The following is a 15,399-nucleotide window of genomic DNA, read 5'->3' on the forward strand; positions in this document are numbered from 1 at the left end:
TATGTAGCTGGCACCTTCATTCATTTTTCTAATTCATACTGATTCATCCTGAAAAGGAGTGGTTTGGAAAACTCCGGTAAACCTAGATTATAACTTAACCTGCATTAAATTCCAACTCCACATTTCATATAATACTTTTGTTCAGTGTCTATTTTCCTTTTGCAGTTACAGAAATTCTAAGCTTGTATATAAAGAGAAGAATAAGTGAGTCATAGGGCGAGTTGCTTCATCACTTATTTACCTGGAAATGCATGAAGATACATGGTTGCAAATATAAGAAGCAAGTTTGATGTCTGATCTAAATGTTTCCAAAACAGGGGTGTAAGAAGGACAAATGCCCTAGTTAGCTTGAAGATGGAGCTGGGATGAGATTTGGGATACAATTCCCTGCAAACACAAGGACCTGACCTTAGTGACCTCCCAAGTCCTTTCCAGGCTGGGATTTCCACATCTGCTTTATCCAAGTTCCCTGGCGGGTCAGTCTGATCACAGTGTACTTCTCCCCGAGCGAGTTCATGCTCTCACATGGAATTTGTATGGATGAAGCTTTTCATTGTTTTCAAGTGTTGTCAAGGAGTAGGATTGCAACTGTACACGCGAAATTTCATCATGTCGCTTGGCTGAATGCTCCTTGGGGCTGGGATGGAAGTGTATGATGAATTTTTGGATACTAAACAAATCACTATTAATATTGAGCATGTTGTACTGCTGAGTCATGGAAATTTGTGTGTAGAACTTCATTGTTTGAATGGTTTTGGCTTTGTTTATTTCCTGGGTAGATCTTCGAAAATGCTGAAGCCCTGGCATCAGCCTCTTATTGCTGTTTTCCAAGGATGTTTTTGGAAAGTTCTTGGAGACTAATACCAGACTGTGCAGACACAGAAACCACAGAGCTCAGCCATTTGAGATATTCTCAAGCTTTTGGGACAGGAAGCTCTAAAACACTTCAATTCCCCCATAATCTTGGTTCTTTGGGGGAATAATGTGTGCCCGTGTTATAAGAATAGCCATGTGGCCCCAGAGCCCCTTTTGAGTAGCACATGCTGGTCACCACTGTACAAGACAAGACACTTTCACTGGCAACAGCAAGCATGGCTAGCGTGGAGCCCTTGGAAAGATCTGAGATGACTAGAGAGGCCCTCTGAGCAGTAAGACTTCTCAGAGGGACTTTTACAAACCATTTTCAAAACTGTTCGTATTCACAGACTGGTAGCTAACATAGGGTTAAGCTGTGGAGGCTCCTGAGCCTCTGTGACTGTGGAGGGAAGGTTCCCCCTAGATTGCAAAGGATAAGAGGTAGGCAGGCTGCTGCTCAGCCAAGCTGTGCAGATGCCCCACATTATAAAGGGAAAATCATGTCTCCTCATAAAGACTTTTGTTTGGCACTCATCTGCTATTCCTCCTTTTCCATCCCATTTTTTCCCAGCCAAAATAGGAACGCATTGATTATGAGCATATTACCATCCTTCGTGTGTGGAAAACATGTCAAAACAACAGCAAGATATCTGCAAAGGGTAATATTAACAATGTCTCTCTGCCTCAGAGGGTCCTGGAGAAATTCATTAATTTATTTGCAAGATATTCTGACTGGAGTGAGGATCCTGTAATTAAATTCCACTTACTCATAGTCAATGCCTTTATGTGCTTTTATTAAGAAAACAAAGGAAAACATAAACATGCAAAGGGACTCCATTTCAAATAAGACACACAAGAGACTCTTGTGCTCACGTTGATGGCTCTTTTTTCTCAGGCTTTCATTGTCCAAGATCACTTTCCACAGACATGTGGCATTTCATAAACGGCATCTCTGTGACTACAGGGATGTGGGATTCCTGCAGACAGCACAAGGTGACATGTGCCATCCTGTCCTCCACGCCTGTGTGACTCCTGAATGGATCACAACATGCCACCGTGCCACCCTGGCATTGCCTCATCCCCCAGCTGCAGCCAGACACCCTTGCTGCAGGAGACTTCCTCCGTGCCCTGCCTCACTTTGGCAGACCCTTACCTCAGAAAGGCTCTGATAATTAATTGCTAGAGTATCACCAAGAATTTTGCAGAGACGAGGGAGAGCATCCCCCATCTCAAGGCTAGGAAGAAGAATTACACAAGCAATTGAAAGTCTGACAGCAGGATCCTGGGACTCTGCCTGCAGCAGGGGATGTGCTTCTGGGGCCACGAGTGTACGTGTGCACCCAGAGAACTGGTTAATCAAGTCATTTAAGAGATGCACAGGATAAAAGATACAGAATCTTGGTCACTAATCTGAAGGACTTTTATTTTAGCAGAGCTGCTGAGGCAAAGTCGTAAGAAGTCTGCTAATGAAAACCATTACCTACAATTATCATTTCCATTGACCCCTGTGTGAATCTGCGTATCTATGAAGTCTGGATGAAAAGAATTCTTTTTTAATCAGAAGAAAGAAATGTTTACTACTGCTTTCACACAGAACAGTGCAAGGTTACCAGCAGAATTTAAGTAGGATGCATTGTAGAAAAAGGAGCTCAGTGGAAGGTGCTAAGGGGTCTGATCTTTACAGCATCTGAAGGAGATAAACAATCTACAATCTAAACCCCAACTAATTCTTTTAAATATTTCAGGGGAAGAAGTGAAATAACACACCACAAAGCACAACTCTCTCAGGGCAAATCCAGAGAAGCACAAGACTTGAACTTCTTTGTTTCATTTGCTTCTAAGAAATACATGTCTACACAAAAACTATTTCTTAGTGACTCTATGCTGGGCATTACTGTACCCACTGCTGCCATTCAGACTGGACAAGGAGGTAGCAGATGACTATTTTCCAGTTTGATTTGAAAGAAGTCATCTCAGAAGAATACTCTTTGTCCTAACAGCCATGCAAGAAAAATATATATGTCAACACAGAGGAACAAAGAGAGTCAGATCATCAGCTCTGGTAAAATTATAAAGAAGCACAATGGAATCTATAAATGCTACTCACAAGCAATAGGGACTTGTGAGTAACATAACACAAAACTGAAGAAACATGAAAAGCTTGATCATCCACAAAGATTATAACAAGTTAATCAGAAATAACAGCAGCAGGGGACTTACTATGCCAAGAACAGACTTCACTTTATTGAATATCATACTTGCAATGAACTATTCTGGACAATAAACTGCAGCATGAGCATTAGGAATCTGGAATGTTAGAGAGCAGTCCCATTTTAGTTTTTGAGTTAGTTTCGGTTCAGAAAGAAAGACAACAGAAAGGGATACACCCCTCAGTTTGTGTTCACATGGAGGATACCCACCTACAAGCAAACCTGTAGGTGCTGAAGATTGCACTTGCTAGGGCAGGGCAACACTGAAGGCACTCCTGTGATGCTGCCATCAACAAAAGAGACCACTAATCTTCTAATGGCCCTCACATCCATGAAGAAAACCCAACATAGATCTACAGCCAAAAAGCACAGTCAGCAGTAGGTACTTCTTGCAAGGATGCCAGTAGTACTTTGACCAAACACAAGAAAAGACTCAAGCTCAGAGGCTAAAGGGGTCATCTGGTGGTGTTGCTTGACAAGAATGTCAGTGGTTGCATCCTGTCACGGTTCCACCCCATCCAGCAGCCAAGCCCCACACAGCTGCTCACTCACTGCCCCACCAGCAGGATCAGGGAGAGAATCAGAAGGGTAAAAGCTGAAAAACTCATAAGTTGAGATGAAACAAGTTTAATGGGTGAAGCAAAAGCTGTGCACACCAGCAAAGCAAAACAAGGGATTAATTCACTGCTTCCCATGGGCAGGCAGGTGTTTAGCTATCTCCAGGAGAGCAGGGCCCCATCTCACCTAATAGTGACATGGAAAGACATCATCACTTCAAATGTCCCCCTCTTCTTCCTTATTTCCTCCATTTTATATAATTATTATTTATGTAATGAACATGATGTCAGATGGTCTGGAAAATCCCTTTGGTCAGTTGGGGTCACCTGTCCCAGCTGTGTCTTCTTCCAAATTCCCATGCACTCCCAACTTCCTTGCCAGCATAGCAGCAAGAAAAGCAGAAAAGACCTTGGCTCTGTGTAAGCCCTGCTCAGCAATAACAAAAACATCTCTGTATTATCAACCCTGTATTCAGCACAAATCCAAAACACAGCCCCATACTAGCCACTGTGAAGAAAGTTAAGTCTACCCGAGCCAAAATCAGCACACATCCTCAGTCTTCTTCTTTGTAAGGTAAGAAAGAAGTCATGAGGATTTGGGATTTTTTTTTAATTAAAAAAAAAAAAAAAAAAAAAAAGAAGAAGAAGAAAAAGATTTGTGCCTTCTCCCTTCAAAACAGCACAAACTTAAAACTTGGCTCCTCTGCATATGTGTGTGTGCATTCTGGGCCATGGGAAGCAAAATGTGTTAGGAAACCAGAACAATAAATTTTAATTTAATTTACCCTACCCAGTGTAGAAAAGGGACCTAGCTGTTTCCTCACTGTTTATGCAATCTTTCCCTCTGAACACTACCTCACAGGTCATACACCTCCTTTCCAAATATAACACTGTCTCATAATAAAATTTAGGAAAACATATTGAAAGGTCAAAATAACAGTAACAAGTTATAGAACTATTTTACTTATTCAAGGTTTCTATTTCCAATATCCTCTCTTTAATCTTCCACTTCCAATATTTACATATACTTTTGCAAACTTTATTAGGGTGATATTTTGAGTTTGGGTGGACAGTGTTAAAGTGTTAATCTCTGAATGCATTTAAACACCCCAACCAGACTGTGTAACTCAAATATTTAATGTCTCTGTAGCTCTCTCTCTCCACTTTCTTGTGAACAATTTTCCTTAAACTAATCCTGAATGTCCTAGCAGAAGCTCACTTTTCTGTTGAAATGTTCTGCCAGCATCAGTAGGTATTTTAGCCTCATCACAGAGGAGCTAAGCTGGGGTTGATCCAGATAATGGAAAGCTCAGCAGAGCAAGCAGTCTCACCCTCCCAACATGATGTATTCCTTCTGATGGAAACAAGATCATGGAGAGCAGAAAGGGAATTACCTGTGTTCAGGCATTGTCCTCGCTAATTTGAGAGATTCTCCAGTGCCCTGCCACCAAACACAAGTTAAATATCTTCTCATGATCCAGCTTCTCGGAGGTAATCACAGACACTCAAGGAAGTTGCATCAAAGGAAATTTCTGATTTATTATTTTGAAATATGTGCTTTTAAGCCATTTCCCCAAAAACATAGAAGAGGGATGCATAGCTAGAAATGGAATTTTGCTCTTGTAAAGAAAAGCATAAAATCCATCCCAGACTTCAGTTCTTCAGCATCACTCACTCTCCTGAGACAAATCCCACAGCTCTAGCTTTAGGAGTTGCTCTGGTTCTGTGGGCATGCTTCATTTGTTGTGTGCAATATTCAAAGAGCACATGCTCTTCTCAAACTGCTTATCATCTATTTCCATGCTGTTTGTCAGCATCTCTCTGTCCCCGGCTACCTCTTGCCATAACAGAGCAACAAGAGTAGAGCACACAGCCACACATCTTTCAGTTCCCTGCAGCAGTTCAGGCTTCATCACAGGATGCTGTATCGAGAGAGGTCAGGATTGCCTCAAAGGTCCCTGACTTGTCCCATCTGTCAGGAAAATTGCTCCCAAAAACCAGGTGGTAGAACACAGCTGGGGTTAGAATGTAGGAGGAAAATTGCAGCAGAGTCTTATACTTCCATATGTTTTTACTATGACAATTTTTGAGGGAAGGGGGCAGATTACAACCTCAGATTTGCCCAAAGGCAGAGTAATTCTGCTTTAGGTTAATCTTCACTGAAGCTTGGTACAGCAATGTTACCTTGTGCTGGGGAAGGTTATGAATGGCACATTGACAGCTTGGCTAACAGACAGGTGAAAAACGAATTTGTGTTAACATGATTGTGTGCTGTCTCTTCTTTCACATCCGAACAATATTTCTTGTGGTATCATGTGAAATGATGGTGTCTTAATTGAACCCAAAAGCTCTGAGTCCTTGATGGATCCTGAGGCTTCTGTGACAACAAAAGTGGGTAATGATTCCAATAAGAATGAAAAATTTCAAATACTAAAGCTTCTACTACAATTTCTCTGCTCTTAGCTGTCTCCTTTATCCCAGTTTTAAAGCTTTTTCTGACTCTGGCGAGCAATGCAAAGCCCTACAGGATTTTTGCTGCAGTCTCCAAACTTGTTTGACTATTGTAAATGGAGAGTGCTGGTGGGTAAGAAGGATTGTTCATTTTCTGAGCGCTACACCAGCTGCTGCATATCCTGTCCCATATCCTACTGCTCTGCCTGAGCTACAAGTGGAGTTACACACATGCTTGGGCTGTGGCTCCTGCATCTTCAATGAAATAATTAACACTTTCAGTTGTGCACATTCGGGATGCAAATTGAACTTCAGTAGCTTCAGCTTACCCTCTTGAACTACAGGCTTAACCACAGCGATGTTGCTACGAGAAACCTTTGCACCTTTGCATACAGGACGTTACTTTTATCTGCAGGAGTAAAGGAAGCCTCAATTTCCCCGGCACCATGGGGAAGCTCACATGGAGCGACTGGCTGCTCACGGGCAGCGCCTCCGGTCACTCCCACAGCTCAAAACCTCCCCCCCCCCCGCCATGTCTTCTTAGCACGAATAAGGTCCTGTCACCTGTGCTGAGGAAGGGAGAATGACCGGGAAGAGCTGGAGCCTCGCAGACTGCTCCCCGGAGACTCCGCCTCGGCTTCCGCTGCAGCTTCGGACGTGATGGATGGGGGCTCGGTGCTGGGAGACCGGATGAATCATGTTTTCCGAGTTCAGCTGTAATCTCTGTAATTTCTTTATCACAGGGCAAAATGCATTACAGCCCGGGCTCTGCAGCGATATCCGTGGGCTGCTTTCTGGTTTCCTCTGCCGTCAGGACACGGTGCCATCCAGCTGCCTCTCCTTGTGCAATCCCTGGCGTTCTTCACGGCACTCAACTCTCGGCAGCTGTCTTTCTTCTTTCCCCCTGGTGCAGCAGGGCTCAGGGGTGCTAAGGGGTGATAACTCCTTCTCAATTGCTCACCTTTGTGCCCCGGTAACACGCATCAGCTTGGAAAAGTGCAAAGAGAGACACAGCAAAGTGCTTTTCTCATCTGCAGCCCTGAAGCGTATTTGGCCTCTCCTCATCTTGCCTTTCCTTTGGGAGGCTTTGGTTCCTCCTGCTGAACGAGATGCAGAAGGAGATGGACCCTGCAGACGGGGAGCTGCAATTGTGTGATGTTCCCTGCTCAGCTACTCCCACCTGCTTTGGCTGTGGAGGCAAGAAGTGGCTGAACTGAGCACCTCTGAACTGAGCACGAAGCTTCCGCTCCTGAGCATATTGCCAGGAAATGCTGCGTGTGTCTGTCAGCCTCACCAGGGCCCAGAATAGCTGTGCTCTCTGCCTGCCCCAGATCTTCACCACCGTGTGGATCTGCTTTCTGAATTCTGTCACAGCCCTCCCATGAGCTGCCCAACTTAAAGCAAATTTCTTAGTCATCTCTCTATCTACTAGACATAATGTCACACTGGTCCTTGTGGCTTTCCATGTCGTGGGGTCCTGGTTTTGATTATCTTGCTGTGCTTCCACACAGCAATGCTGTGTCATAGCTCCTCTACCGGGGTTTTTCCACCCTGTCAAATTATCACTGTGGTTATGTTGCATGATTCGGGCCAACACCCCACAGCACTGTCTCATATGGTGTCCAGGACCAGTCTAGGGTTAGCAGATGCCATTCTTAACAGAGTGGGTGCAATTACCCTGATCTGGAGAGTGAAACATACTACTCTGAGAACAAAGCCCACGCTGTGTCCCAATGACGACAAACAGACCATTTTGTGGATGGGGATAAGATCTAGAGAGTCAAACCTCTTTCTCTGACCATTACGAGATGCACACCTCTAGGTGGGCTCCACCTCACCAGCCTTTGGCTGTTTAAATCTAATCATCCACTAGTTTCCCTCTTTGTAAAGGAACAGAAACAGGAACCTCTAATGGACAACCTAAAATAGACGGGGTGAGTCACCAACAGGAGACATCTGTTACTATCCACTAATTAAAGATGGAGCCAAAAGAAATAACTCAGACAACTTTCTTCACCCAGCTAAACTTGGGTGGCATGAGTCTTCCTTTATGTGGTTTTGCCTCTATCTAGCCTACTGAGTCCTATGACAAGGCATTGCCATGTGCATGTTTAACATGTACCCTTGTACAAATGCAGAAATGCAGAGTTTCCTATGGCTTTTTGAACTGATCATTCCTGACTTCTGAATAATTATTTCTGCAGAATTAACATTCTGAACATTTGCTTTCCTGAGGAATATATGTCATGCCATACAATCTGTGATGTGCAAGATTCTAGATTCACATAATAAATTAATTTCAGATATATTTTTAACCAATATGTTTGTTCCTTGAGTTGTACCACATGGCTGAAGGAAAATACACACTTCTGTTCATCAGATCCCACAGCTCAAGCAGCAGTGTATCAATAGTAGTGACTCTGACCAGCATATGTAAGAATATGTTGGCAGCACTATCATTTTATACCCACTGAAGGTGGCATTTATGACAGCATGAATGAGTGAGAAGCTAAAAAGTTGTTCTGCCTGAGTCCTGTTCTTTTCCACTTTTCCATTGTTGAAGCCGAGATGAGGCAAGAGTATCAAAAGAATGCATGTTTGCTTCTCAAAAATACCGGTATGACAATTCTCTTTGAAACGGGGAATAAAACTCATTTTCCTCTTGTCTCCATGTGCTCACAAGTGTGTGAATAAATATAAGCTGACACAGGATTTGCATGAGTGCAGTACTGTGAAGCACCATTTTATTTTGCACCGCCAAGCTTTTGGCACATCTCATGAGGAAAGGAACGGTTCACAAACCATGCAAGTCTTCCTAAAACACACATCATAAAACCTGTGGTGTGTTCCTAGCCACTGTACACGCTGTTTGTTCCACTTACTCCCTTTCAGTGTTAGTCTTTGCCTTTCAAAATCCTCTGATTTTCCCCCTCTCATTGAATGACATTAGTTGCTATGGAAACTGATCTGTGGATACGGAACTTGGTGACATCCACATGGAAGAGATGCTTCCCAGGAACCTAAATATCAACTGGATGGTTATATGCCAACACTGCATATGGCTTAGATTTTGTAAAAACCCACAGAAGGTCACTGAGGGAAAAGAGGTATCAGCTGAGGTTATGATGAAAGAAACCCCAAATCCACCCACTGGTATGTTTGGCAGTCCCATGACCTTCCTGGTGACACAGCCCTGTGACTCAGAGGGAGAAGAACCAGAGAGCCAGGCTGTGCTGAACCACAGGACTGTGCATTCCTCCCAGGAGCTGCTCCATACTGAGAGAAACACACAAGGTCACTACAGCTTTTGTGGTGAGCTTTAATGATGTTTACCAGAGAACTGTTAGCTGAAGTTAAAAGTAATTAAAGAAAAAAATGCCATACACAGCACACCAAAAACATTTGTGACCTAGCTGCTTCAGAGAGGTCCTTTCTCGTAACACAGAAATTCACCTATTGCAAAAAAAAACCCTTTGTGAAGATACACTTGGCTGGGTGATATTTTGCTGTGTCACTAAGAGGAGAAAAACTTCTTAGAGGGATTAGATCCACCATCAACACCAAAGAGAAGAGGGCCCTGCTCTCAAGTAGGCAGCACCCAGCAGAGGAGTAGGACCAGGCAGTAGCAGGTACCACCAGCCCCTTTGTGGGTGTCGTCCTGCACTGGAAATATCCAGCCCCACCTGGCCACGTGGGGATGCCTCTTGCTCTCATTGCTCATTAAACGCTGTTTTCTGTTCTTGTTAATAAATTTACTAGGTACCACCTCCCTCAGTGCAGGCTGGAGGCCAGACAAAGGCGTGTGGGGAGGACAACCCCCTTTCCTTCTGGGCGGAGGGAAAACTGTGGGGCAGCAGGAGAGAGGTGGCACTGCAGGCAACAGGGCAGAGCACTAGGATGAGGGGACAGGACACAGCACGATCTCAGCCCAGGTTTATGGATTCATAGTCCTTATTTTATATTAAAATGTGAATCTTTTTCTAAAACAGAGGCACACAGGCTGAGTTGGGGCATCATGCTGTAACCAAAGGTGCATGTTTTGGAGCAGCAGTTGTTCATATAGATTCTTTTTCTAACTGTGTTTCCAGAAGAGTAGGAGATACCTCCAAGCATCTCCCAGTGTTTATCAGTAGAAGTCACTGTCTTGTGCTGATAAACACTGAGAGATGCTTAGAGATGGCAAATGGTGCCAAATGAGTATTGTAGGGGGATAAAGTCCTCAGAGTGGAGGGATCATTTGACTTGCTTTGGGTTGGGTTGGTTTTTTATTTAATATTAAATGCCAGCGGTATTTCCATTCACCTACAGACCAGGTCAGCTGACTGCTCTAAAGGGAGAATCCTGTTTATTTACCTGGATGCATAAGGAGCAGGTCAGGGGTGCAGGTTCCTTCCTCATCCTTTGCTCCTTACCCCACAGCCCTGAGTGTGGATAACTCCCTTTGCCTTTCCTTCCCTTGAATAGCTCAAGAGGAAAAAGACTACTGTAGATTTAGTGATCAATGGCTGAGAATAAAATCTGATTTAATTTCAAGTTCTTCTTGAAAGATGTAAAAAAAAAAAGACATTCAGTATGGGCAGTAAAGAGGTACAGACTGCATATTTTAAGTGGAACTATCTTCAAGAACAACCAAGTAATTTAACACCTTGCACTGTGCTGTCACATTTTTGTCTATAATCTATGTGAAAAGTCATCATGTCCCATTTTTAGACGGCCACCTCCCTGTTCACACTGATCCTTATAACAAGCACACAAATGCCCGTCTATATTTAAAGGGAGATTTTGGCAGAACCCTAGAAATTTCAGTGTGACAGAGAGTTTAGACTGAATACAAGGACAAATACGTAAAGTGATGAGTTTTGCACAGTTCACCTAAACTTTCAGGACCTGTTCTCTCTCACCAGGCTACCCCCTGGCACTGTCCCCATCCTCCACTTCTCTACTCTCTCAGGGCATTAGCAGAACACAGGCTACCCTAGTGATGGGAGTGGCTCTCACACACTCCCCTGTCATTTCCTAGTGCATCAATTGTAGGGATTTTCCAGAGGGCTTTTTTAGATCCACCTGTTGTTTGTTCAGCCAGCCCCACAGAAACATATAAACCTGTTTTACTTGAAAAGGGAAAGCAGGCAAACCTCTCTGTGCAATTAGATTGAGCTGTCTGTCTGCTTTCAGCCAAGAAAGAGCTGCCAACCATGTTGAAGGAACAATTTACCTGACTGACATCTGAAGAGGAACAGAGTCCCCTAAATGAAACTTTCTCTTCAGCTTCAGGAAAAAAAATCTATTCTATTCCCACAGTTTTGGCTGATCCCCTCTGAGTCTGTGTGAGGCATGATGGCTCTGAACTGTTCTTACTTGAAATAAACTGGCTAGCTCATCCCTAACCAAAACCAGTATTTAAAAAGTGACAGAAGAGCAGCTGTCCAAAAATAACAACAAATTGATGACCCAGATGTAGAAATTAACTGCCAAAAGCTCAGGTTCTAAAATACATGTATTCAAAATTAACATTAAATAAATATTGCTAGATACCAATAATTAATCTACAGCCCACTACTGGTATTGTAGGAATCTTGTGTGCTACATACACTCAAAAAAAAAAAAAAATAGAAGTGAAGCAATAGCAAAAAAATAGCAAAAATTGCACTTGATGGGAAATCAACTGGCTGAAATCCATGCTGGTCAGGAAGAGAATGACTACATGTTATAATAAGTTGTGTTGAGGAATAATTGAATGGAGAAATGGAAAGGAAATTAAGCAGCAACCTCTCCCAGTCTTTTCTAACAAGAAAATGTCTCAAAACTTGGTGACACTTTTGAGATGGTAAAAAGTAGCTTCAAAGCAATCAGCAGGAGAGCTGACACCCCAGAGCTTCAGAGTTCCAGACAGAGTGGAAAAAATGATGCTGAATCCGAGCGCTACCATACTCTGTCCTTGTACAAGCGATGCCACAGGAAAGGCAGTGGAAATTCCAGAGCCAAGACTTGAAATAAAGTCAAAAATGAAAGCCAAGACAGGAAAACGATGAATAGAAGGGCAGCACCATCCTCTGCTCACCTGCATCAACCAGCAAGACCTCTCCCTTATTTGCATTTGTTTTTGCTTACTGATGTGAGCTCTAGACTTGGAGCCAAGGGACCGCATTTTTATTAGGCACAGGCTGTCAAAGCACAGACAGCAGCAGCGTAGCAAGGCTTAAACAGCCTCAGTTTAGCTAAGCGGGACCGCGGCTGCTCTCTATAAATACACCATGGAGGGGTGAGCGCCAGGCAGGGGAGAGCTATTTCTGATGAGAGAGATTTCCCAAGAAGAACAAATGGCTGTAAAGGGAGGGCAAAAGCCCTGCCTGCAGAGGGAACAGGCTCTGCCACCCTGCCGGGCAGTGCCAGGACTCAGCCCGGTCCATTGGGAGCAGCAGGTGGGCTGGCGTGTGCCCTGATGCAGAGGATGGGCACGAGGAGCACCCCAAAGCCCGTGGGTTTGCCAAGGTGTGCTTGGGCAGCTGTGTGCTCACAGGACTCGGGGCAGCATCCCTCTGCATGCCAGGGACACCAGGGCTCCCAGCATGGGGCATTGTCACACACTGGCACCCTGGTCTCATGTGCCTCTCCAGCATCATCCATGCCTCGGGTCTGTGTAGGACAGCCACACGTTCAGCAGAACTCTCCTAAAGACTTTGTCTGGAAAGCCCAGGTTTCAAAACAGGGGATGGGGAGTCTCTATGCTACCAGCAGCAGAAACTGTGAAATGAATACTAAAAATTAAATAAATACTAAAAATACTCAGGGAAGTACTGTAGTGTAATTCTTTGCTGCTGGTGTTCAGAAGCACTCAATACACAGCTGGACAAAGTGCTTGAACACTGAATTATCAGGCTTGAATAATCACCATGTTTCTCTTTACAGGACAGACACAGAGCAGAAGAATAGGAAAAGAAGGAAAGCTCCACCACAAAGAGTGGCAAAGAAAGTAACAAATGGGACATGTGATGGGGAGACCCTTTAGCCCAGGGCTCTGGAGAGGCAGAATGGGGCAGGATGGGGCCTTGACAGGGAACCCAGCATCCCTTCTGCTCCACCAGCTCGTTCTCCCACCAGTGTTAGGCATTTATCATTATATTTAAAGGGCTACTGGCAGCTTACAGACAGCCTGCTTCTTCTTTTCTCTTTTCTCTTATTTTTTGCCAGAACTTGAAGTAAATAGAAAAGGTTTGAATGGTTTTCTGGGGAGCAGCGTTCTGTTCCAGTTAGAACAGCTGGTTCAGATAAATAAATATTATGTTACTATGTAGTAGCCACAGTACAAGCAAGACAGCACTAGGAACCTAACAGCAAAACTACCCATTAAAAACTGCATTTCATTCCCCAAGCTAAGGAACAAACACAGAATATAAAGGAAGTTGGGTTTTTTTCATTCATCTCAAATTTAATAAGTACTGGTATTTCTGGTAACACTAGTAAAGAAAGATATGTTTAAAATATAAATTTTCAATACTGAAAGCAAGGTTGTAGGCTGTAGGGTATAAAAGTTTCCCAAAACAAAATTGTTCCTTTTCAAAGATATCAGAAGAAATCTGATAAACACTGGACTCTTGAAGCCTAGTATGAAGCATTTGTGCAGAACAGGGAAACAATTCTGTAAGAAATATTGATCTCTATATTGAATCTTTATGTTGGTTTCTATCCAGATTCACTTAATTCTTAATTGTCATGATCACATCAGAAGGCAGGTCTGTGGCTTGCAACCATAGCTTAGGAGCATTAGGATTGCAAAATGTAAATAAATCTGCCACCAGACCTATCTCAACTCCCACTGCAGTTACAGAAGTTCACCTTAATGGTTTAATCATATTCTGACTGCACAATCCTATCACTGTAGGATTTTGAGCCCCCTCAGAATGGTGATTTGGAGACCTCCAGTGCTGAAGGTGCTCAAACAAGTGAATAAATGGCCCTTGTTTGTTGTGGATTTGTCTGTATTTGGTACCCATCTGCTTTCCTGACAAGACCATCAATGGCATAATTTGTAAAATGCATAGTTTTGTTATGCCTACCTGGAAATTACCTCACCTAAAAAGTCTGTTTCAGCTGATTGGTTTGAAGTACAGTACACTGCAAAATACTCTTCTTCAACCATGTAATCTAGAGCAAACCCAGAGTTTATCAGCCTCCTTATCTGACTTCCTACATCCCGTATCAAAGCCCTTCACTTCTCTGGTGATGCTTTCAAATAAATATAAGAGGCTTTTCCTAAAAGTGGGATTTATTCAGCAGGGATCTCATTCATAAGATAAATCATGCTGTAAGAGGGATGGCAAAGACACAAGAGCTAAATAGCTTTCCAGCAGGGGGTATGAGATGATACAACTTTCGAAGATGCTGCTGGACTGAAGGAAAGCTTGGTAAACACTAGCTCAGTTCACACAGACAACACATCTGTGTAAGGGAGGTCCACAACTGGCTGGGAGCAGTTTTGCTGCAACTCACAGCAGAAACCAGCTCTTCCCCTCAAATTTTGGCCATCTCACCTACTCCTTCTCAACATGCTGGTTTTATGAAGTTCTGTCTACCAGAGTTTTGAGGAAAAGCCTCAGGATAACTGAGCATTTTCCCTTTTTATCTGGAGCAGGCCCCTTGATGAAGTTCACCCAGAATCAGCCTTGGCCAGGATAATTTGAAACGCTGACCCAAGCTGTCAACTTCCTGTGCCTTCTAACCTACCACCTCCTCTCTCACCCCTCAGGACAGGGATGTTTATTGTCACAGCTGATTTTGATGGCAGGATGGGGACTTGTTTTCTTTCTTTTAGTTGGCATGCTGCAGAGGTCCTACTGGGAGCAATAAACATCCCCATCCATTCACAGGGACCAAAACCCACCGTGAGGTGACATTTTGGGAGTGCAAACAATCAACTTGGATGGAAAATCGACCAGAAAAAAACATTTCCAAGCAGCACTGCTGATTCCAAATACATAGAGAGGAGTTTAGCTGTGTTAAAATGATCCCAAGAAAACAGCATAATATATCCTTCAAAGGGAAGAGTAGCCCCTATATCCCTCATATCTGCCTGCAGTGGAGAGCTTGGCATTATGTGCCTCCTGCCCCCCATCTCCAAACTGATCCAGAGTTATCAATGATCATGAGGGATTTTTAGGTCTGCAACCAACATGCATTCAAGGACCACCTTGGCTCCATCACCCCCCAGCAGAGACATTGTCCATGTTCCCTAGGACTGCCCCACGTGTGGGCTCCTCGTCCCCAGCAGCTGGCTTGCCCAGGCAGCAGGGGTGAACTGAGCTGTCACACCCACCTGTGCTGAGAAA

At 43.8% G+C, this 15,399-nt stretch overlaps 1 long non-coding RNA gene across 1 annotated transcript; it reads right to left on the minus strand.

Annotated features, from left to right (window-relative positions):
- Window positions 1-5,136: 5,136 nt before the first annotated feature.
- On the minus strand, window positions 5,137-7,297 carry LOC148224398 (uncharacterized). The gene is made up of 2 exons (XR_015802884.1): window positions 6,638-7,297; window positions 5,137-5,999 (listed from the first exon to the last, which is right to left on the minus strand). It is a non-coding gene; the product is annotated as an uncharacterized LOC148224398 (long non-coding RNA).
- Between the last annotated feature and the right edge of the window lie 8,102 nt (window positions 7,298-15,399).

Source organism: Sturnus vulgaris, chromosome 3 (assembly GCF_052056855.1).
Source record: "Sturnus vulgaris isolate bStuVul1 chromosome 3, bStuVul1.hap1, whole genome shotgun sequence".
NCBI lineage: Eukaryota > Metazoa > Chordata > Aves > Passeriformes > Sturnidae > Sturnus > Sturnus vulgaris.